Genomic DNA, 23,489 nt, shown 5'->3' on the forward strand with positions numbered 1-23,489 from the left:
GAATGTGGAAGAAATTCAAGACAATTTTTATCTATTATCACCTAACTTTGACTCATTCCTCCTAGATCAGCTTTCAAATAATTATTATATTGATACTCATGGACCAAACTCAGCTATAAACTCCATTTATAAATTTTAATTGCTTGAATCATCTACTTTTCATTATTTACCTCAGTTTTAACGTAAAATTACCTAACATTTAATGACAACTTAAGTTGATGATGGTTCAATTTAATTAGCCCTATATTGATTAGAATCAGATTTGGTCATATAAAATGGGAAAACCCAAAAGAATAGGAGCTTGACACACAAGGAAAGTCCTACGTCACTTCTAGAGGTGTCTAGAGGTAGGAGCCCCTGGCATGTGGTGACTCCAGGATTATCAACAATCTAATCTCCCTTTGTCTTGCCACTCTGTCATCCTTAGAGTCTTCAGAGGCAACCTATAGTTTCTCAGAAGTCTGACACAAGTCTTCTGCTCACATCTCATTGACTTGAGCAATACTTTTTCACAAGAAAATGTGCAACATGTCATCTTTTAGCTAGTAATGCTGTAACCCAAAAAGAATTGGGTTCTGTTACGAAGGGTGAATGGAAAGAATAGATTTGGAGGAAGACAATTAGCAATGCTGTCACAGTCAATGTACCAGCACACTGTTATTTTAATATAAAATATAAGAAAATTACTAATTTTCAAGCCAATTATATGAATTTGTAGTATATGGTTCTCCAAATTAGTGCTTTCAGAAAATAATTCAATTTACAAAACAATATAGGTTCTTGTTTCCCAATGGCAGAAATTCAGTACAGTATAATCTGTAAGATTACTTACTTCAGAAAAAAGGATTGGTTGGGGCGCCTGGGTGGCGCAGCCGGTTAAGCGTCCGACTTCAGCCAGGTCACGATCTTGCGGTCCGTGAGTTCGAGCCCCGTGTCGGGCTCTGGGCTGATGGCTCAGAGCCTGGAGCTTGTTTCCGATTCTGTGTCTCCCTCTCTCTCTGCCCCTCCCCCGTTCATGCTTTGTCTCTCTCTGTCCCAAAAATAAATAAACGTTGGAAAAAAAATTTAAAGAAAAAAAAAAGAAAAAAGGATTGGTTAAAAGTATCATGGCAAGAAATCCTTAACTTTTTAGGAAGTTATTACCCTGTCATCAAGAAAAATAATTCCTCTTTCAAATCACAATATCCACTTATAAAACTCTTTGCCAAACCTGTCTACCTTCTAATTGAATACCCTACCCTATGTCACACAGACCCTGTCCCTATGTTTTCAATAACCAGTGCTTGATCCAGGTCAGTTGACTTCCATGACAACTTCTGCCTTTATCCTCTGGACTTTCGTCATCTACTTTCTGATCTACTTTCATCAATTTTTGGTATCTTCAATTCCAAGGTCCTCAGTCTCTACTCTGCTTTGGTCTCTATTCATCTAAATGCATCTTTAAAATTTGCATTTTCCTGGAAACACTACATCTCTAATTTCTCAAACTCTGAAAAAGTATGAGATGTAGAATCATGCAACTCAAGGTCCACATCTCAGCTTTATCATTTGCTCTTGTGATTATAGGTAAGTAGATCAATTTCTCTCAGCCTAGATTTCCTCATCTGGAAAATAATGATGAACATCTTTACCTCACTGACTTACTGAGAAAATTAACCAAGATACCACAAGAAATTGTAGCTGTTCAATATCCTTCCCATCCAAATGATCCCTGTGGTGGTCTTCAGAACAAGTACAATATCTTATCTAGTGATCCTCTAGGAGACTTTCTGGTAACAGAATAGGCTCTTCATAAATGACTGCTATAGAAAGGGAAACTCCTATCTTCACATATCCTATAGAACATGTACATGCTAGTACCCAGAGGCATATCTGGGTTAGTTGATCAAGACATGACAATAGGGGCATCAGTTGGTTGAGCATCTGACTCTTGATTTCAGCTCAGGTCATGATCTTAGGGTTGTGAGATCGAGTCCTGCATTGGGCTCTGCACTGAGCATGGAGCCTGCTTGGGATTCTCTCTCAAACTCTTTCTCTCTCTCTCTCTCTCCCTCCCTCCCCCCTGCCCCTCTCCTTGCCCACATGCATGCGGTCTCTCTGTCTCTCTCTCTAAAAAAAAAAAAGACATGCCACTGGCATTAAGAGATCATGGTTCAAATCTTGGTCCTGCAACTTGTAGCCTGTGTAACCTTAGGCAAGTCATTACTTTTACATGAATCTCAGCTGGAATAATAACACTTGACTTCAAGGTTTTCTGGGAGGAGATATAGACAGAAATCATTTTATATTTTACTACGCTAATGTAGTGCTCCAAAAACGCATTCTGAAAAAAAAAATTAGTCCTTTTGACCAAAGAGAAATATTAACTTTTTGAGTGTTTTTTAAACTTTCTATAGTCAGTGATGATGATAATGATAATGATGGTGTTGATGTTGATGATGATGGTCTGCCAGACACTGTGCCAAGAACTCAACATTATTTCAATTAATACTCAATACCTGTATTAGGTATTTACTATTAATATCCCTATACTACATATGAAGAAACCAGGGCTTAGAAAGTTTGAGATCCTGCCCCAAGCAACACCTGGGCAGTGATGGAGACAGGATTGAACTTTGGGCCCTGGGACTCAAGGGTTTTCACCATTAGCCATCACATTATACCACCTTCCAGCTGATTCTATCTCTTAAATATCTCTCAAATATTTACCCTCCTTTTCCCTTCTATCACCACAACTTAGTTCAATGCCTCATTTTTTTTTCTCACCTGGGACACTGAGGTAGTCTCTTAACTTGTCTTTCTATTTCTCCAGTTTTCTCTGTCCTCCATACTTCCGTTGTAACTGTCTTCCTGAAATAGATAATCTGAACATGCCATTTCACTACTCAAAAACCTGCTATGAATAATTATGTTTAAAAAATCATGTCCAAACTCTTCAGCTTGACATGGAAATCACTCTACAGTTTGGAATTTTCTAGCCTGAGTTCTCACAAAATTTTTCTATCTAGTGGACTCTTCACCATTGCATTACTCCAAAGCCTGTGTTAGAGCCATGCCAGTCTACTTAGATGCTTTTAATAGCATCCTCTATTCCACTTTTTGCTCCTGCTCAAGTTTTTGTCCCTCTTCGGAATTTGTTTATCTCACTGATGCTTCTCAAAGTCCTTGTCTTAGTTTATATTCTCTCCAAAGCAGAACTTGAGGCAAACACTTGGGTATAGGTGGTTCATTTGGGAGATGATTCTGAGGAACAAGAGTGAGGCAGCTGGGACAGGAAGACAGGTAAGCAGAAAAGCCAATATAAGTATTTTTCATCAACTGGGGGGATATATGTATAAATAATTCTATTATAAATTAAATTAATAGCTAATGTTTCCAAAGTTCTTAATTGCTGGAAGAACATTAGGTGTTTTTGCATTGTTTGACATTAAATTTGCCCGAAAACCTTAGGATTTACTCAGTTCTAATAGAGTGAAATTTCAATCCTATTTTCAAATGCCAGACTGAGAGACAACTGGAAGTTCATGAGTCTACTCTTGTTATTGCTTCTTGTTGCACCTCGTGACACTGTTCATGATAGGTCACACGCAAGACTGAGAATGTTAGTTCCACTCTGTAGAGATGCCCTTGCCAGCCCTGTGGTGACCACAGTACTGAGAGGTATTGAGTTAGAATAACTGACACGCTCAACCATTTTTTCCTAAAGCAAGCTAGTTGGATCCCAAAGGGCTTCCTGCTGCAGACTCACTGTGCTATAACCAGCCCTGGCCTATTTCCTGGGAACCCCAAGGTTCCATGTCAACAGTCCAAACTGCCCTTTCCCACTGGGTTCACTCCTTTTGGGGACCTTTAGAATCCATTTCTGCCAGTGGACCTCAGAGAGGGCAATTCAGTCTGTTCTGCTAATTTCCTTAATTTGAGTCTTGGAGAGCAGAGGTTAGGTTCTCAAATTCTTCTTTCCCAAAGGCTGTTATATTTCTTATGCTTGTTGTCCATTCTTCTCATTGGTGAGCTGTGCATACTGGGGATGTCAGAAAAGACAGCCAGAATTAATTTAAAAAAGGTTATTTTACATTCTTCCCACACAAACTTGCCTTGCAATATGCTTAGTTATTACCTCTTATTTGCGTAACAAAGAAGGCTCATTCTAGTGGCTTCTTTCTGAACCAAGATCTTATCAAGGCTGCTTCTATGACTAGACATGTCCTCTACTGGCATGATATTTACACTTTAATTGACACACAAATACATTGATAATATTATAATTTCCTAAAATATTTTAGTAGTGAAATGAAATTGGAAGATTTCCTAAATATAAATATTGTAATTTATATAGAATTATTGAGCTTTTGGTTTAATCATAAAAAAAAACTTAACAATATTATCGTAAACTATTTGATACCTAGGTAGAGCAGGCATTTTAAAAGTAGACACTTGAATAGGTTATATAATAAACTGGCCATCCCATGACTGAGTGTGATGAGTCTCTCACAGCATATCCAGAAATGCTAGAATAATACCCTAACTCTGTTTCTTGCAGATTCAGTTTTATCTGGGCATGTTCTGAGGGTTGGTTAGTGGACTTGCCAGGGGCCATTTTCATGAGGTACCAAGCAGCCTGGTTCCTGAGAAAACCAGTACCAATTCTGGAGGCTGACAGTCAGCCCTGCTCAACTTTCCTTGATTATCATAAGGCTTAGGGAAGAAATATCTTCATGACATGAAGAAAGTACACTTTCATTTTGTCACGGTGAGGTGATACTCAAGATTGTCTAACTAGCTCCCTCAGGCTCAATATCAGAGTTCTAAAGTAAGGAGGAAATAATACTGAGTCAAACAGCAGATGTCACTGATATTCCTGCTCAAATCTGAGGTCTCCGAGCAATGTTATCTTGTGGATTCAATACCAGAACAGTTGACCTGGATAGGAAAACCATCTGTTCAGTGATGCAGGTAAGAGAAGAGCATTTTACAACGGCTTCCCTGGACAACAACGATGGGTGCAGCGTATAGATTTTTTCTTGGATGCTGGGAAATGTTAGTCAGGACAATGACCACAGTGACCTGAGACCTTTTTGAATGTGGAAGAAGGTAGCAATTTTGAGCTACACAAAGAATATCTCCTGGATGCCCCGCTTTGAGTCAGAGAGAAAATGTGGAAATTCCTATAATCTATGATGTTAGCAATAAGAGAAATCGAGAGAGAGACAGACAGACTCTCTTAATATTACCAGGCTGGTAGCCAGGAAAAGACTTAGTAAATAAGTATTCTTCATTTTTCTCCTTTGAAATCATTAGGTCTTAAGTATTCCCATGAGTGAAATCTGGCAGTATTTAATAGTACTTCAGTATTTTCAGGGTTCTTTCCTATTCGAGTGAGGTGGTTAGGAATGGACATTCTGGGGTCACTGTACATAGATATGCCTCCTGACTCTTCATGTGATCATCACCAACACATTTAAATTCTTTAAGCCTTGGTTTCCTTATCTGTAAAATAGGAATGATAATAGCGCTACCCTCACAATCATTTTTAAGGAAAATTAAATGAGATAATCATATAATGAATTTAGCATATACCAGACATGCAAAGAATACTTTTAATATATAATATTCACTTTAGACTGACTAGAGTTTTGCTTTTTAAAGTTCTTTTCACACCAAACAGAAGATTTTGTTAAGCTGTCATGACAGTGATAACTCTAGGTCTTTTTTATTCTTCTTTCTCCAAGTGGTTAAATTATTTCACAGCTTATCAGTTGTGATCCAATTCCACAGTTCATACTCAGGCAAAACAGCCTCCTCAAAAAATAGGAGTTGGGTATGGAAACTACAAAATCGGGATAAAGGTTGTTAAATTGCTATTTCCAATGTGCCTTACTTTGAACTTGACACTGCCTGGTCTCACAGTGCCCAATTCCTGCTTGAATAATTCTGTATTTCCTCACATTTTACAGAGCATTATTAGCCTGACTATTTGACAACCACATTGTCTAGGCTGATGACACTGTTTCTGTTTCTTAACTTGATCCCCCAATTAATGCAAACAAACAGTTCCCACACTTCACTTAGTTGTATGTGAATTTTAAAGACCTGGTCACTTAGAACCAGCAAACATCTAACCCCTGCTTCTGCCTCTTTCCTTGAAAGCTCCCCTCCCCCCACATAAAATACACACAAACACACACACACACACAAACACACACACACACACACATACACAGAAAGAAGGCAAAGTGATGCTTCATTCTTGGTTGGGGTTTTTGCTTTAGAACCCAACGTAAAGCTATAATAGGTAGATTGGGCTTCACAGAAAAGCTCTTTTTCCTCATGCATGGTAGGCTACTTCCCCTTAAGATAGACCCCTGTTGGAATCTAGGATCTTCCTACTGATGGCAACACCTGTGCTTGTGTTTGAGAAAAAAGCAGTTAAAGAGAGCAAGAAAGAGAGTGAGAGAATGAGAGATGAAAGATTGATATTTGTCTCTGTTGCCTAGAATGGAGTCCAAGGAGTCCATTCTAGGTGTTCTCCTGGTGGAACAAGAGCCCAAGTCTAGTTTGCAGGAAGAACAGAGGGAGGAGAGAGAAAGAGATAGCTAGAGTTTGTTTGTTTGTATTTTGAAGGAAAACAAGTTCTGGACTTCTCTCAGACTTATGGATACAAGAGAAAAAGAGTAGAAAGAAAAAGATTGTGTGGCCCTTTTCTGTGGCAGTGGCCCCAGGCTTGTCACCGCCTCGGCCTCATGGGAATTATCTAAATGGGGCCACCCCTCTCTGTGCGAGATTTATTAACCAGTGTTCCCTCCCCCAGAAATTCAGTGTAGTACATGTACTTTCTTGGTGGTACAGTACTTTTCATCAAAGTTTGATTCATCATTGAAGCACAGTAAGGAGGAGAGGGGTTGAGGAGGAGTTTCTCTATAAGCCAAAAATGCTGCCAGTATGTTCATTCTTCTGTTCATTTCTGGAGTTAAAGATCAAGTGTAGAATTAGCTAAGGTCTCTCCTAGGGGAAGATGTCAACAAACATCAGTGAGTCCTACCTACATCATGTGGTTATTTTCTTGAGCACTTTCACTAATTTTTGTGCATCTGGGATTACTGATAGAAGCAGTTCAGCTCCTCTGTACTCTATTGTTGTATAACAAATTACCCCCAAATTTACCAGTTTTAAAACAACAAATATTTATTATCTCCCACAGTTTCTGGGAGATAGGAATCTGGGAAAGTCTAAGCTAGGCAGTTCTGGTTCAGAGTTTCTTAGAAGGTTGCACTCAACCTTATCAGGCAGCGTGACAGTCATTTGAAGGCTCTGGCTGGAGTTGGGATATCCATTTCCATGATGGCCTCCTCACATAGCTATTGGCTGTAGGCCCAGTCCCTCACCACATAGACCTTTCTATAGAACTCTTTGAGAGTTCTTATGACATGGCAGCTGCTTCCTTCAGAGTGTGTGATCCAAGAGGAGAAAGACAAAATGTCTTTTATGTCCTAATCTTGCACATCGCAAAATGTCACTTCTGCCATTCATCAGTAGTGAGTCACTAAATCCAGCCCAGACTAAAGAGGAGGGAAATAAAACTCTGTCACTTGAAGGAAGGGCTATCAAAGAATATGTGTACGTATTTTAAACCACCACACCTTCAAATCTTTTACAATTCGAGAAGTTTCTGCAATCAGTCAAGATAAAACATTAGGTTAACTCTAAGGTGACATCAAATCAAGAATTGGCCATCTCTTCTCTTTCCTGTTTTGAATAATTCTTCTTGCCATCCAGTCACATTCACCAGACAGTGGTATACATTGTGATACAGATACTATAGGCCAAATAATGCAATCAAACTCCTTTAGTTATTAAGAAAATGCCTACTTCCACAAGTAAGGACAAATGAACTTTCCTACATTTGTCTGCTAAGGAGAAATTTGCTCACAAATGGATCACTCTTTTTCTCACGATGGAATGATAACTCAAAGTTTTATTCTTCAACATTTCTTCTTATTCTATTCAGCCCTACCTAGAAGATTCTTGCTTACGTGAATGTGTGAATGTGTGTGTATGTGCGTGTGTGTGTGTTTAGCCCATGTCATTTTGCACAGAACGAATAGGGGTTCTTTGCCATCACTGAAGAGGGATTATTCCCACCACAACTGTGATAATTATATTGTTATTTTAACGGCTCCCAATAAGTCATGCCTCTAACCACCATGCCCATGTGTGTTCCTTTCCATATTATTCTGGAGTTGTCCTCATGACTTACTTTGTTCCATTAAACATTAGCATATGTGGTACAAGCCGAGGCTTGATGAGCATTTATGCATTGGGCCGTCACACCTTGAAATCCAGCCACTGAGTGAGGAAGTCTGAATTAGCCATATGAGGAGGTCATGCAGGAAAGAACTGAAGCACCTCTGCTGAGAGTCCAAGCCAACTGCTTTCTATACGTGTGAGTGAGGCCATCCAGGACCAGCCAGAGTCTGGCCCAGCTGCCAACTGACCACAGACACATGAATGAGCCCAGCTGCTACCACATGGAATAGAAACAAGCTATCCCAGATAGCTCTGCCTAAATTCCCAAACCAGGGTCACGATCAAATAAAAGTTGTTTGGGGGTTGTTTGTTGTGTAGGGATAGTTAACTAACATGACCAGTTTCTCATACAGTCTAACTTTTTTTTAGGTGCCAGAATGTCAATACAACACAAGACTATAGCACTGATTTAACTGTAAATATCCCCAGAATCCAATGAGACCCTGAAATCTAAGAGTAGCAACTTATACTTTAAATGCTGATTCTTTTACACAGTAATAATCTCCAAGCAAAGGAATCTCCCCACACCAGTGCATATTAAAATCTAGGTCCTGACTGAAGTTGATAGGTCAAAGAGCATTAACATTATTTTAAGAAATAAAGTAGACTGCAGAAACATAGAAAATATATAGATAGTCCCTTAGTTACAGCTTTTCCAGGCTGTCGATCTTCCAGATGTTGAGAGATATTTGAGAGAAATCTCACAATAAGAGATTAAAGTGTACTATTGTCTGCCCTTCCCTACAATCTTTTGGAAGCCTGAAGAAGCCTCAAGTCTCTGCCGTCAAAATCGGTGCTCCTAGATACTTCCCCCAGGAGACTGGCTCCTCAGGGCCAAATCAGAAGCACTATATCATCTGCCTCACGCTGTAACACTACTCCTTCACATCTCCCAAACTCCTGTCTTCTCATTTCCTGAATTCATCTCAACTCTCTTGGACTGAGAATGGATTTTCTACTTTAACACATACTAGGTGCTCAATTAATGTTTGTTGGATGAATGAAAAAAACATTTTTATTTTACCACAATATTTTTCCCTACTATATCTTCTTTTCTAATTGGAACACAACCTGACTTCCCATATGGAAATATGAAAGTTCACAGGACTATTTTTTTTAAATCAACAAATAGGGGAAACCAAAACAAAATAAGTCAGGTTGACAAAATCCTCCACACTAACCAATGTTCTTTGTCTGGACTGAAGCCACCTTGACCTTAGAAACAAATTCCAACCTTCAATACCCATTGAGAATTTAGCAAGAGTTTGGCTGACTCCTTGTGGGATTTGGATCACAAGAACAACAGCTTCCCCTTTGGTGTGAGGCTTAAAAGTAAGTCCCCTGTATTCCCCATAAGCAAATCTTAGTTCTGGCCCTGGCCACATGCCTACTCCCTCCAAGTGACATTCAAACAGAAAGTTATTATATGGTTTAACACCTAAAATCCCAGAATTTTCTGGATCCCCAAGGCTATTAATATTAGAAAAGTATACTTTCATTTTGAGGTCTAAAAACAAGCCACTTCTGGTACAGGAATCTGTCTACATTATAACTTGTTCTCCAATGTCTCTTCCTAGGCATGTTCTTGCTGTTTTACTGGAATAATGTATAGTGTTAGGGCTCAGTGCTAAACATAGCATTTAGTCCAACACCCCTAGTCCCCGTTCAGCTCCCAAAAGGAATCCAAACACAAAGGATACAAAGTAGGCAATGTGTTATTTTATAGTAACTAGAGTTTTGTCTCAAAATCTAAGAATTCTAGCCTGGGCTGTGTGAAGGAGTCCTTTTTCCTAACTCCACGGACCCAAACAGCTTCGAGCCAAAGCAGGCTATGAGCGCTGATTTGGTCAATGCCTCCATCTTCCCAGAATCTGCCACTCCAGTGCACTGAAATTCCATTCTCAGTCCCAAAGAAAGACAAACCAGGAAAGACAGAATTTTAGAAAGCAGGCCTTCTTAGAGGCCACATGGAAATGTCTGAACAGAGCTCCTTGACGATGGATCATTTATAGCAAATGGCACATGTGTATTAATGTTTCTTATACAATGGATGCCCTATGATACTAATAAAGAGTATACTTTATATAGTCTAAGGAAATGAGCAAAACTTCTATAATTTAAGCAAACTATTTTAACAGGTAGCAAACTTAGATATTCTACCAAGCTTATATCATAAATATTTGCTAATGATGAAAGATAAAGGTTTGCTGTTGGGAGATTTTTAATTCTAATTTTTGGTCTGGCATTCAAAGATTAATAATATAGACCTATAGTATTTGGAACTAAGTCACACATGACTTGCAATGTCTTTGTGAGAAATGATGTAGGGACTCTTTTAAGACTAAAGTAATTAAGTTTGTTTTCAATATCCAGTTAACTCTAAGACTCTCAATATTACTATTGAGAAGATTTAACTTCAGCAATATTAGAATTGCTAATGATATCTTTAAAGATTGCTCATTTTACACTAAAAAAAAGTGAAAGTCACACACACATACACCATTGAATACATATATTTAAGGTATAAATTCACATCTAAATACATATTTTTATCCAGATTAATTCCAATATTATTACAATAAATAAGTAGCTTTCATTCAAATGTCTAATAAAAATTTAGATAAGAGAGGGTATAAGATAAATATCAAGTTACTTGTTGAATAAGTAGTTATTTAAAACGTGCTTTGAGGGGCGCCTGGGTGGCGCAGTCGGTTAAGCGTCCGACTTCAGCCAGGTCACGATCTCGCGGTCCGTGAGTTCGAGCCCCGCGTCCGGCTCTGGGCTGATGGCTCAGAGCCTGGAGCCTGCTTCCGATTCTGTGTCTCCCTCTCTCTCTGCCCCTCCCCCGTTCATGCTCTGTCTCTCTCTGTCTCAAAAATAAATAAAAAACGTTAAAAAAAAATTGTTTAAAAAAAAAACGTGCTTTGGGTTGATTTGACCAAGTTACACCCTATTAGATATATAAATTTTAATTGCAAGTAAATCATATTTCTAACAGAGACAGTGTACTAAAAGACTTAAGAAAACAGCAAAGTGATCTGGTTTCTGTATCTTACTGAGAGATGAGGGTACATTCATATCCTATTCATCTATGTGTATGTGCCTTCTTTTTTATACTTTCCTAGTTTATGCCAAAGAGAGCATAAGACTTTGTGCAACAAGATGATCCTGGTATTCGCATAACTGTATTCAGTTGATTAGAATTTGAATGTGTATCAAATGTATTTGTTTAGAATGACTGGACACATTGTATTCAGAATGGCTTATATTATTGAATTTTCTTGTCTCTTGGTCTTTCCTCTCTCTACATTAAGCCTACCAGAAAGAAGAGACTCTCTTTATTTAATATGGGTGCATTTAACCTTTGGGGATCTAAAGCTCTCTCCTCAATATGCATGAAAACTTAAAAAGCTTGAAAAGGATAATGTAGTTCTAAAAAGTTGATCCCTCTACTCCCTTTTTACTAGAATGTAATCCATAGTGAGGTAATGCATAATGCCAGACAGTGGACAATATCAAATAAACAATGCCACCAAATCCTTACACTGACCCTACAAATCATATTTTTCCCAGAAAAAAAAATTTTCAAATGAGGGTAAAATCTAATCATGCTGTTTTGTTGCCTTTTCTTTATGAAGAGAAGAAAAACACTGTCTTCTGTGCATGTTTTTTTCTTTTGAAGGGCATCAGGGGCCATAAAATTTAATTTGTAATTAAGAATAATATACACACACACACATATAACAGAATACACACAGAATAATACACACACACACATATAACAGAAGCAGCAGCATGCCTAGGAACTTGTGGTATTGGAATAGAGTAGAACATTAGAAAAAAGCAAAGGCAAATTCAAATTAAATAAATACTAACCAATTTTAGGCACTACAAAGATGCTCCAAATACTTTTTTGTCATAAAGATAGTACTAAGTATGTCCTGGTAGGCTTATAGAACTATGAGATTCATCTTGCCTTCATCAACCATCTATAACACTCATCCTATTTGACACTGACATTAATATCACAATGTTGATAATAATGTCACAATATCAGGTTCATACTGGCATTTCACAGACCTTAAGATTCCCCTTATTCTTCCTCATGGCCTTTTTCCAGGCAGAGTCAATTGCTTCTTTTGGCCCTTCTGTATTTAATGCATAACTTCATCTGTGGAAGCAATAAAGAGGAATCGCATGGTGAATTCAAGTGTAGTACTGTAGAGTTCTCACAACATTGTGGTGTTCTGGACTTTTGCCATCAAGCTTTAGAGATTGTCAAGTGGCACGGAGTTAGACATGTCCGTGTGCCTGAAACACACCTAGCTCACTTGGCCTCGTAAATTATCTTAGAGGAAAGAGTGTTTTGTTTTTGATTTTCTTTAAAGAGAATTCATCATCTCTATGAGAGAGCTCCTTTTCTTGATTTCTTCCCATTTAGAACAAATTTCTAGCTAATATTTTGAGATCTTCAGAGCAGTGTTTCCCCAATAGACGAACAAGCCATAGATGGGTTTCAATATCAATTTAGTAAGGTCTAGACAAGAAATTATTGTTTTTTTTTTAAATTTTGGGGGGGGGGAGGGACAGAGGGAGAGAGAGAGAATCCCGAGCAGGCCCCAAGCTCAGCACAGAACCTGATGTGGGGGCCCAATCTCCCGACCCCGAGATCACAACCTGAGCCAAAATCAAGAGTCAGACGCTTAACTGACAACAAGCAATTAAAATTGAAATATAAAATATAGCAGCTTAAGAGTGACCCAACTACAACAGAATAGACAATATTAGCTTTCACTGTGTATGTTTACTGGACCATGGAGAAAAATGTATTTTTTACCGAGTTGTGGTAAAAAAAAATCTTGAAAAATAGCATTTTATAGCAATATGATTCCATAAATGTTATGCCTTATGAAGGTTCAGTGATTCAAAACAATTGTCTACTTAGCTGGATAGACACATACGTAAGTGGCAAGAGTGTTGTAAATATTAGTTTCCTGTTTGTAAAGAGTTTGATACACCAGAGTTCTATCAAAGTTACCAAGGAAGAAAGAAAATGAAATATTCCATTATCTCAGAATATACACATTCTGTCTTCTACATGCCTATCGAATATAGCATAAGTTGTTCAGGATCTCACAAAGTGAAATTCCCTTTTAGACAAAGCATATTCTCTTCTTGTATATGTCTGGAGAATGACTGAAAGTGATGGAAGGTCAAATGAGAAATTGTGGTTACTTTCTCAAACAAGAATTTAAACTGCCTAGAGTTTACTAAGTGACCATTTTTATTTCTTGTTCATTTTTTATTTGCAATATTATGACCTGTTTTATCCAATGTAAAGGTTTAAAAATTCTATGTATTCTTTTTATTTTGAGTACACAAAAGAAAGCTTAGGGCATTTATTCTTTTGAAATAACTTGAAAATATATCTTATTCCTCCAGGGTCACCTTATTTTTTCTATTTTGAAATTTGGATAGTTTTTTAGAAGTACTAAGCTTCTCATGCACCATTCAGGAGGCATTAATGAGTCCTTTTCATCATGGGTGGCCCTTTTGCATAGTTGGAGACTTCACCAAATTATCTATTGCTAGCAATAAACCAAAATCAGTTTTCACCTGAAACTCATCTCTATGTAAATCCAGTTATCTGATAGAGAAATGATTACTGATATGGGACATTAATTCACTGGTATATGTATTGCATACAAAATAAAGTCTTTTAACATAAATTTTAAGAGAACTAGAAATGATGACCATGTTATTTCCATGTTAATAATTATAAAACATTTTTTCTTTCGCTGTTTCTTTTTGGCAAGAGAATGTGAATTTTAATACGTTACTATACTTTTAAAAAATATTTTTTCTTAATGTTTATTTTTGAGAGAGAGAGCTAGTGGGGAGAGGCAGAGAGAGAGGGAGGTTCTGTACTGACATCAGAGAGCCCGATGTGGAGCTCAAACTCACAAACCGTGAAATCACGACCTAAGCTGAAATTGGATGCTGAACCGACTGAGCTACTCAGGTGCCCCTGTTACTATTCTTTTTAATTCTACATTTATATGAACTTTGCTGAGATATTAAAATCTATATCTATCTATATCTATATATCTATCTATATTTATCTGTATCTATATATCTATCTTTATCTATTTATATATGCCTTCTTTATTATTCCTACATCCTAACAATTTGTACTGGTGAACCCTCTCTTCAGACTGCATGATCATGAAGATGGTACAGATATAGGTGCACTGATTGTGACCAGTGTAACATTGGTCATAACAACCATTCTGATTGGTCAGAGCCCAGACTGTGATGCTTATATATTTCCAATATCTCCCCTTTCTATGTACTCACTACAAACTTAAAAAAAAAAAGAAGTTGACCCATGCAAGGGATATTTACAATATTTTCAACAAGGGCTCTAGAGCCAATTTTAGAAACATGTCACCAAATTATACTTCTAAGCAGTTCTGGTCTTGAGAGGGTTTTCAGGAAGCAGACAAGAGAATACCTATCAATATAATGTAAACAAAAGATGAATTTAATGACAGATGAAAGCAAAATTTCTGTGGCTAATCTAATCTTCAAATTCCTTATCTCCTTATCTTCCTTATCTTCCTTATCTCCCCTTTATATGCCGTATGTCGTAAACTAGGACACAGAATTATCATCCCTAACTGTGATGAACAATATTTAAAATGAAATAATGGTGTGAGGAATAAATGAGGGAGAGTATGGACTAATATGAATTCTGTTTTCTCAGAAGTCTCTAGGAAACTTCTAGTTGGACAAAACCTAAAAACTCTGAGGTTAAGTCATGAAGTAGTTAAAAATAATCTGTTCTCAGGGCACCTGGGTGGCTCAGTTGGTTAAGCATCTGACTCTTGGTTTTGGCTCAGGTCATGATCTCACAGTCCGAGCCCCACTTCAGCCCCATATCGGGCTCTGCACTCACAGCATGGAGCCTATTTGGAGTTCTCTCTCTTGCCCCTCCCCCCCAACTTGTGCTGTCTCTCTCTCTCTCAAAATAAATAAATTAAAAAAAATAGTAATCGGGGCGCCTGGGTGGCGCAGTCGGTTAAGCGTCCGACTTCAGCCAGGTCACGATCTCGCGGTCCGGGAGTTCGAGCCCCGCGTCGGGCTCTGGGCTGACAGCTCAGAGCCTGGAGCCTGTTTCCGATTCTGTGTCTCCCTCTCTCTCTGCCCCTCCCCCATTCATGCTCTGTCTCTCTCTGTCCCAAAAATAAATAAACGTTGAAAAAAAAATTAAAAAAATAGTAATCTGTTTTCTGTCTAGTCCCATTACTCTGTTCCAAAGATTTAATTCTGTTTTGATTAGAGGAATATATGCCCTGGACCTGCTAGATCTTTGGTTAATATTCCCAGTTTCCCATATTAGAGAAATGTGCTATCTTTGACTGTATTTTGATGAGTATTTCTATGGTAATGGAGGCTAGTAATATATGTCTATTCATACAAAAACCCAATGCTGAATACGTTGATGCAATTTGGCAACACTGCTAAATTATGGCTTCTTTAAAGAAATGCTCTACATATTTTCTTTTTCTCTTGGTTACAAGTCAAGACTTCTATGTGAAATTTGAAGTGACTGACAAACATAGGAACTCTCTAAAAATGCACAAAATCATTGCCCAATGGGTGGAAAAGAAGAAATAATTTTCCCTCTGAGATTACAAATTCAAAAAAAGTGAACTGAGACAAAATATAATTACATTCATTTGAATTGAGCAAGGCACTGGGGTTAGCAATGTCAACCTCATGGAAAGTGTAATGAAATCTTTAATGATCACAGAAGGCCTGTATCTTCACATTTCATTTGAAAGATACTCTACTAGTAGTAGTGGAAATGAATGAAATTATTAGAAGCTTAACACACGTACTTCCTCCATATGCTACATTTTTAGATATCTAGTGTGGTGTGGGAAATGGGGAATCACATTAACCAGATATACTGATTAGCAGAAAGGGGGCAAAAAATGGAGATACTTTCCTTCACTTTCTGGTTCTTTCCAAGTGCAATGGCTGAGGACTCTTCCATTCCTTAATATCATTTCCTCTATAATTATCAAGGATGTACATTTGGTTATAGAAAATAGGTATCATATTCCTGGGGAGTTCAGTAGAGACTCAGTACAGTTGCAGGCATTGCTTCTTCTGTTGGCAATGAAGGCAGCTGTGGGTTAAGGGCCCTATAACTTAATGGTATGAATAGATAGTATGGTTAATTATATGGGGAACATGTAGTGAGTGCTAGGATGATAATAATCAATCTGTAGGTGTTGGATCAGGCTTTCTCTGATTCACTGATAGAGGTGACAGGGGGATAGGGAAACACCCAGATCTGATGTTTTTCCCTCAGGTCCTGTGAACTCCAAGTTTAAACTTTATTATCCACTTCCCTCAGGATCAACCCTACAATGCCATTATCTCTCTAGTCTTTCAGTGTGGCAAAAACTCTGGGCCCTGCTTTCTTTAGGATTAGGCTTTGATCTTTAATAGCTGTGGTCATCACCAGTTAGGTTCACCGATATTCAGTTAGCCTCTGTTTCAGGCAGATGCTTCTCTTCTTGGAAGATGGCAGAAATGCACTTCATGGCAACTTTGTTCCCTTAAAGTTGATTGGGGTCAGTAACTAGTTCTGGATGTGAATTGTGAACGTACATGATGTATGTCAACCAATGATTGGTGAGAGTTGTTGTATAAATACTCTGTTCTCTCACACCTTGGGGAAGAAAACTCTAAGATATGTTTCTCAGTGTTGTTACACTTCAGTTGCCTACAATGGTAACTTACTTGATAATACACCCTTTATTGGATCTTTTCCTTCTCTATTTCTGTCTCACTTTCTTATCTTCTTTTGGCATTTCCTAGGACTGTCTTCCAATTAAACTATTTCCGCTAAAATCCTTTTGTAGCAGTTTAAAAATATTTCCATAACTCTTAAACACCCTTTCTAAGAGGTGGAACCAAATTCCCTCCCTTAATTCACCTAGACTTAGTAACTAGTTTCTAACTAATAAGATATAGTTAAAATGATGTGTTGTATGTAGGGGTAAAAGTACTCCTTACTGTTTCCTTTTAATCACTTGTTCTGGAGGAAGCTAGCTGCCATGTTATGTGAATGCTCAAAAAGCTCTATAGAGAGGTCCATATGACAAGGAGCTGAGGTCTCCTACAAACAGCCATGTGAATCAGTCATCACAGAAGCAGATCCTCTGGCCCAATCATGCTTTTAGATGACTTCAGTCCCAGCAAACATATTGATTGCAACCTTTTGAGAGGTCCTAACCTAGAATCACACAGCTAAGCCACTTTGGCATTCCTGACTCTCAGAAATTATGTAAGCTAATAAATGCTTATTGTTTTAAACTGCTAATATTTTATTGCACAGCAATATATAATCAATTCACCTTGTCTCAGAGATTGCATCTGGAGCACATCAAAGCTATGACAACTCTCTTATTTGAGTAAAGTGTACTGAGACCATGTGCAAAATAGAGTCATGGCCTAAGTCCATTTGACGTTGGATTCATTGGGTCCACTGAACTACCTGTGGTTATTTATCTAATATTTATGTGCTTAAAAGGATGGATATATTTAGCAGTTGATAGAACTTCCCTACTGAATCCTTGACCTTTGGAATCATATCCATTAGAGTAGGAAAGGCCATGTGAAAGCCCCTGAAATCTCATCCCCTCATGCAAGATAGTAAATCAGAAGTATCCTAGGTAGAATGGCAGAGATTAGTACTCCTTGCAAAAAAATAAAGAATGTAGATATTGCCTCTGCAGAAACCAAAATGGACCATGGTGAATAATGGTACACTTCTGAAAACTTAACAAAGTGGTAGCCCCCATTATAGTTGCTATGCAAGATATGATATATTTATTAAACTAGATCAGTACAGTTTCTGGCACATTGTATGAGACTGCTGATCTGATAGGAGTGTTTCTTACAATCACAATCAAAAAAGTGGATTGGAAGCATTCACGTTCACTTGAGATGAACAAGAATTTATAGCCTTGCACCAGGGATATACTGTCAAACTATGTAATGAGTGGAGTCTCTAGTGAGCCTCAATAGAAGAATTGCATCCCAGCACTGTGGAGTAAGGTCATGCTATATATAGCAGGGAAAATTTTCCTATCCAAAATCAGTTCCTGATGTAGACCATTGATAGAGACCATCATTACTATCCTTAATATCAAAAACATGCCATGTAAGCTACTATAAAATTATAGTCTTTCAGAAACTCTTCAGAGAGCTGAAAATGTAAAGAAATACAAATGAGCTAAATTCCAGAAAGTAATTTATCACTTTTAAGGGGAGAAAATGTCTATGCCTGCTCCTCCCTAGGGTCCTCCTAGGGTCCTCCCTAGGGTCATGGTGGGAGCAGCTTCATATAGAATGTCCTCCCTAGGGTCATGGTGGGAGCAGCTTCATATAGATGAAGATAAGGAGAAACATTCAAAATTTTAAATGTACTTTAATGGCTATATGTAGATGGAAATGAGCACTTAGATTTTTGAGAATCTCAGTCACAAAACAAGTCCACACATAGCCACAAATTCTTTCCCATGGAACCTTCAGAGAAACACAGCAATAGTGTGTGAATGCTAGGTACCAGGAAAGAAGGCTAAGAGATAAGCCTCAAGGTGCATGCAGCCCTCACCAAGTGCAAGGAAGTACAAGGAAGTAGGCTGCTGGTGGCTGGGGGCACAGCAGAACTCAGAGACATGACCCTGAGGTGGATATAACCTTCACCAAGCATAAGACCATGGAAAATTGGGGCCAGGGAAGAAGGGCAGGAAGTTAGAAGGCAAAGGAAACTCTCCAGTACTACACAATGCTGGCAGTTGGCCTGTAAAGAGAGACGTCAGCATCTTATTGTGCTTGGGAAAGACCTGTGTTCATCATCAAAATATTTGAATCCAGTGGTAAAGTGGATCCAGCTAAAGCTGCAAAACATATATTTTTGTTCAGAATTTTTTTTATCAGATTAAAAAACTAATTTAAAAATAAAGTGACTTATCTCAACTAACACAGATATCCAGGGGCAGCACCAAAGCTAGGGCTGGATCGTCTCACTTCTAGTTTAATTCCTTGTCTGTTGAACCATGTATAGGACTATAATTAAATGAAAAACACTATGCTATACATCATCAATCTCCTTGATCTTGTCTCAAAAACTTGGAAGTTGACTCACATTTGCCTGAAATTCTTTTTAAAGTCTAGAATACTGAAAATGATCTTTGATTTTTTTTAGCTCAAGATTTTTAGAAAATTCTAAAATAAGTCCTGTGGATGTATAAGTGAGATGTGAGGATAAGGTGGACAATGTTAATCATATAAAGAGAAAATATGTGCAATGATTAAATCCATAGACTGCGGAGCCAGATTGCTTGCATTGGGAAAATTGTCTAACCTTCTCTGCCTCAGCCTCCTTATCTGCAAAATGGGATTAATAATAGTATCTACCTCATTAGATTGTTGTGAATATTAGAATATTTACGTCTGCTGTATAATTTTTTAAGGATGGCATAAAGAGTTATTGTTGAACTTGTTTAAAATCTAAATAGATTTTCAACTTAGAAAGGATTAGCAGATATCACGGTTACTCTAATAAATAAATATAACAATAATTGTCTTCCTTCATAACTCTCCCTTCCCTTCCAATATAGTCTAGATCAGGAAAGATGAAATTAACTTCCTTTAAACAAAGAACTTTTCTTCACAATATAAGGGGGAAAATGACAATCACTGAAAAGGCATTGGTCCTGTTTGTCCCTGCACTCTGTCCCCAAACCATCTTATTAAAAAAAAACACATCTAAATAGGATATTAAATGCGGGACCAGGAAAAATGAGACACACTGGATGAGGGCATGGATATTAACCAATGGTGAGGACCTGTCCTAAGTAAGCTTCATTAATGGCAACAGATTTCTTTAAATAAAAACAATAAGATAAAAACAAAGAGGGAGGTAAATCATAAGAGACTCTTAAATGCAGAGAACAAGCTGAGGGTTGATAGGGGGGCGGTTAAGTAGGTGAAAAGCATTAAGGAGGGCACTTTTCAGGAAGAGCAATGGGTGTCATATGTAGGAGATGAATCACTGACCGGGTTCTACTTCTAAAGCCAAAACTACACTGCATGGTAACTAACTTGAGAATAAAAATAAATAAATAAGCAAACAAATAAATAAATAAAAACAGCTTCAGAAAAAAAAATTAAAAGATGTGTTCATAAAGTTTGGGCAGAATAATGCAAAGAGGTATGATGAAAAATAACTTCTTTATATTCCTGCCATAGAGCCTGCATGGTTCACCATTCTGTGACTTCCTAAAATGATGTGGAGAATGGTGCAAATGAAAAAGTCAAGGGTTGCTGGCGTGAGTGTGGAAGATTATTTTTCTTATTTAGAGTTTTCTAAGGTGCTATAATGTGGTATGTGTAATTTACACAGTCAAGACCACAAAGTGCATTTTAAAAAAATTTAATGATAAGGTTAATTCATTTACTTGAAGAATTAATCTGATGCAAATGATCACAGAAGTCACCAATCCCTTACCCTGCCTCCAAGTTAAAAAAAAAAAAATTAAATGTTCACAAAGGTATCAGGTATGGCTTACTAAAAGAAATTTTTAATGTTACCTTAAGTTACCTTAAGACTACAATCATTAAGCCTACAGTAATGGAAGAGCTAGTGGTATGTTTTAAAAAGCAAAGTTACTTTAGATTTAATTATTGTGGAGAGGTATTAATACTATACTCGGCAAAGTTTTAATCACAGGATTAAAAATAGATTTTATTTACTTTTTTAATGTTTATTTTTGAGAGAGAGAGAGAGAGAGAGCGAGCGAGCACGGGAGGGGTAGAGAGAGAGGGAGATACAGAATCCCAAGCAGGCTCCAGGCTCTGAGCTGTCAGCACAGAGCCCCATGTGGGTCTCAAACCCACAAATGGGGAGATAATGACCTGAGCTCAAGTCTGACGCTTAACCGAAGTCGGATGCTTAACCGACTGAGCCACCCAGGCACCCCTTAAAAGATTTTAAAAGATCCTCAAATGTTATGGGAAATACATGCAGAGGTTCTGAAGTTAGAAATTTGTTTGTTTTCACATAAAGACAATTGTTCTTAATATATCACGGGAAACCGCTGACTGTATCTGTGAAGTTTGATAAGCAGAATTCAAGAAATAAATATAAAATATTTATTTTGATGGGCACTGATTAGCAAAGTCAGTCCACTTAATATTTCAGGAGAGCACCAGACACAGAAGGAGGGTAACCTATGATATTTATAGTTATTCGTGACATATATATTAGAAAGTAATGCCATGTTTGGTAAAAATTATGCATAGCTCTTTGGGAGATCTTTTCTAAGACAAATATTGTACTTTAAAATTATAATATTAGAAGATTAAAGTCAATACATATTCTGAAAATGAATGTGGACAAGGACTGGCGGGTAGCCTAAATGAAGAAGTCAAGGACTGCTAATGAGAGTGGGGAAGATATTTTTCTTAGAGTGTTTTTAATACGCTACATTATGGTATGTGGTTCAAAGCCAGACACTCAGGCAGCAACTTTAAATTATGCAAGTGTATACAGTCCGTTCGACTGCAAGCAGATGTGCCAGGCGATCTAGAGGGATTCCTGGGCGGTAGTTGTAAAAAATAAAAATCCGGTCTCCAGGCCAGTGTATAAGCTCTGGGCTGGGAGACAGCGGCAAGCTGCGTGGAGGCAGAGAGAGCCTAAAGACGCAGTGCCCCCCCCACCCCACATTTACGCTCATAGGCTCTGAAGGCGGCGGAGTGTGTGTTTCAGAACAGAAGCCTGATCCTTAGGCCAAAGCTCCAGGACACGAAGAAAGGCCTTTGCCACAGAAAGACGGGATGTGTTTCAGGCTGTGCAGTGCCCTGGGGGTGGTGGCCTGCCGAGAACTTTCTCTCGGATGGTTACAGTCCCGCGAGACCTAGGAATACAACCCCCTCTGGCCATCAGAGCCAGGAGAGCAACGGGTATCCCCTGGGCCGCAGCGGGCACCATAAAGACCACGACACGAGATGCGAATAAAAGTTCCCCTCCAGGGACAGTGGCATTCTGGAATGTGGCAGAGACAGCAAGCCAGCGAGCATGAAAATGGCGCCCACCGGCTGGAATGAGGCAGAGGCATAGCTTAGCGATGGCAACTGCAAGAAAAGAAAAAAGAAAAAATGAGAGACAGAGAGAGAAAAGGAAAAAAAAAAAAATCTGGGGTTAAAAAAAAAAAAGAGAGAATGCTCGAGGCTGGAGTAAGGAGGAGGGAGAGCTCAAAAATGGCGCCCGCCAGCCTCTGTCCCTGGAGAGCAACCCGGCAGACCCCCCCAAAGTGTACAAATCAGACGTCTGACCCTCAGGCCAACGCTCCCAGAGAAGCAGATGAGCCTCTCCCCCACAAAGTCTGCGCACCCCTGGATCGGCAGCTCACACACCGGGTCCTGAAGCCGGTGAGTCTGAGTGCGGGCCCTTTAAGAGCCCAGGTCACTTATAGGCCAGTGGGTCTTGTGGACTCGAGCTCCGTTGGTTTTCAAAACTAGATATTTGGGGGATCCAGTCTCTCGTGCAGGTCTTAAAAGTTGGGGGTGTCGGGTGTGGGATTAAAACCTTTCGCACCTCAGTGAGAAGTTGTGGGGTTTCTCTCCCCACTCTGGGTCTCGGATAGGAAGTTGGGGGGATGGTACAGATGATCTTGGGGTTTATGGTGAGATTGTGCCTCAGCCTCTCCTACCTGCTTTGATATGAACCTTCTCTCTTTTGCCTGATGCTAGGAGCGGCTCAGCCAGTCAGTAGTTTGTTTGTTTGTTTTCTCAGAAAAGTAGTTCCTTGCGTAGTTGCAGATTCAGTGTGTTCATAGGAGAAGGTGAATTCCGTATCCTCTTCCGTAGCCATCTTGAACAGGAAACTCCTACATCTGCACGTTGTATCCAATTCCTACCTGAAACTTCAATGGATTTTGAGAAAAATTATAATCTTAACCTTTGCTTCTTGTGAATCTGTACCAGAAGGGTCGTCTTCATTTCTGAAACAAATAGGATAAGGGAAGTGTTGTGACAGTCTGTGAGAAGTTTATCATATTATGGGTATTGTGTCCCAATTTTCTCCATGACCAAGACTT

At 38.5% G+C, this 23,489-nt stretch overlaps 1 protein-coding gene and 1 long non-coding RNA gene across 4 annotated transcripts in view; one reads left to right on the top strand and one right to left on the bottom strand.

Annotated features, from left to right (window-relative positions):
• The window catches only part of GNGT1 (G protein subunit gamma transducin 1), a 337,517-nt gene that overhangs the window by 8,841 nt on the left and 305,187 nt on the right, over positions 1-23,489 (top strand). For 2 of the 3 annotated variants that reach the window (XM_047849076.1, XM_047849075.1), the window contains exon 1: positions 22,268-22,821. The exons of the other annotated variant lie outside the window; for it this stretch is intronic. The gene's annotated coding sequence lies outside the window, so the exon portion shown is untranslated. Of the gene's footprint in view, positions 1-22,267; positions 22,822-23,489 lie in introns of those variants that run through there. 3 annotated transcript variants of the gene reach the window in all.
• On the bottom strand, positions 2,666-23,249 carry LOC125160273 (uncharacterized). Its single transcript, XR_007150184.1, has 3 exons — positions 23,103-23,249; positions 12,385-12,475; positions 2,666-4,021 (listed from the first exon to the last, which is right to left on the bottom strand). It is a non-coding gene; the product is annotated as an uncharacterized LOC125160273 (long non-coding RNA).

Source organism: Prionailurus viverrinus, chromosome A2 (genome assembly GCF_022837055.1).
Source record: "Prionailurus viverrinus isolate Anna chromosome A2, UM_Priviv_1.0, whole genome shotgun sequence".
In the NCBI taxonomy this organism is placed as follows: domain Eukaryota; kingdom Metazoa; phylum Chordata; class Mammalia; order Carnivora; family Felidae; genus Prionailurus; species Prionailurus viverrinus.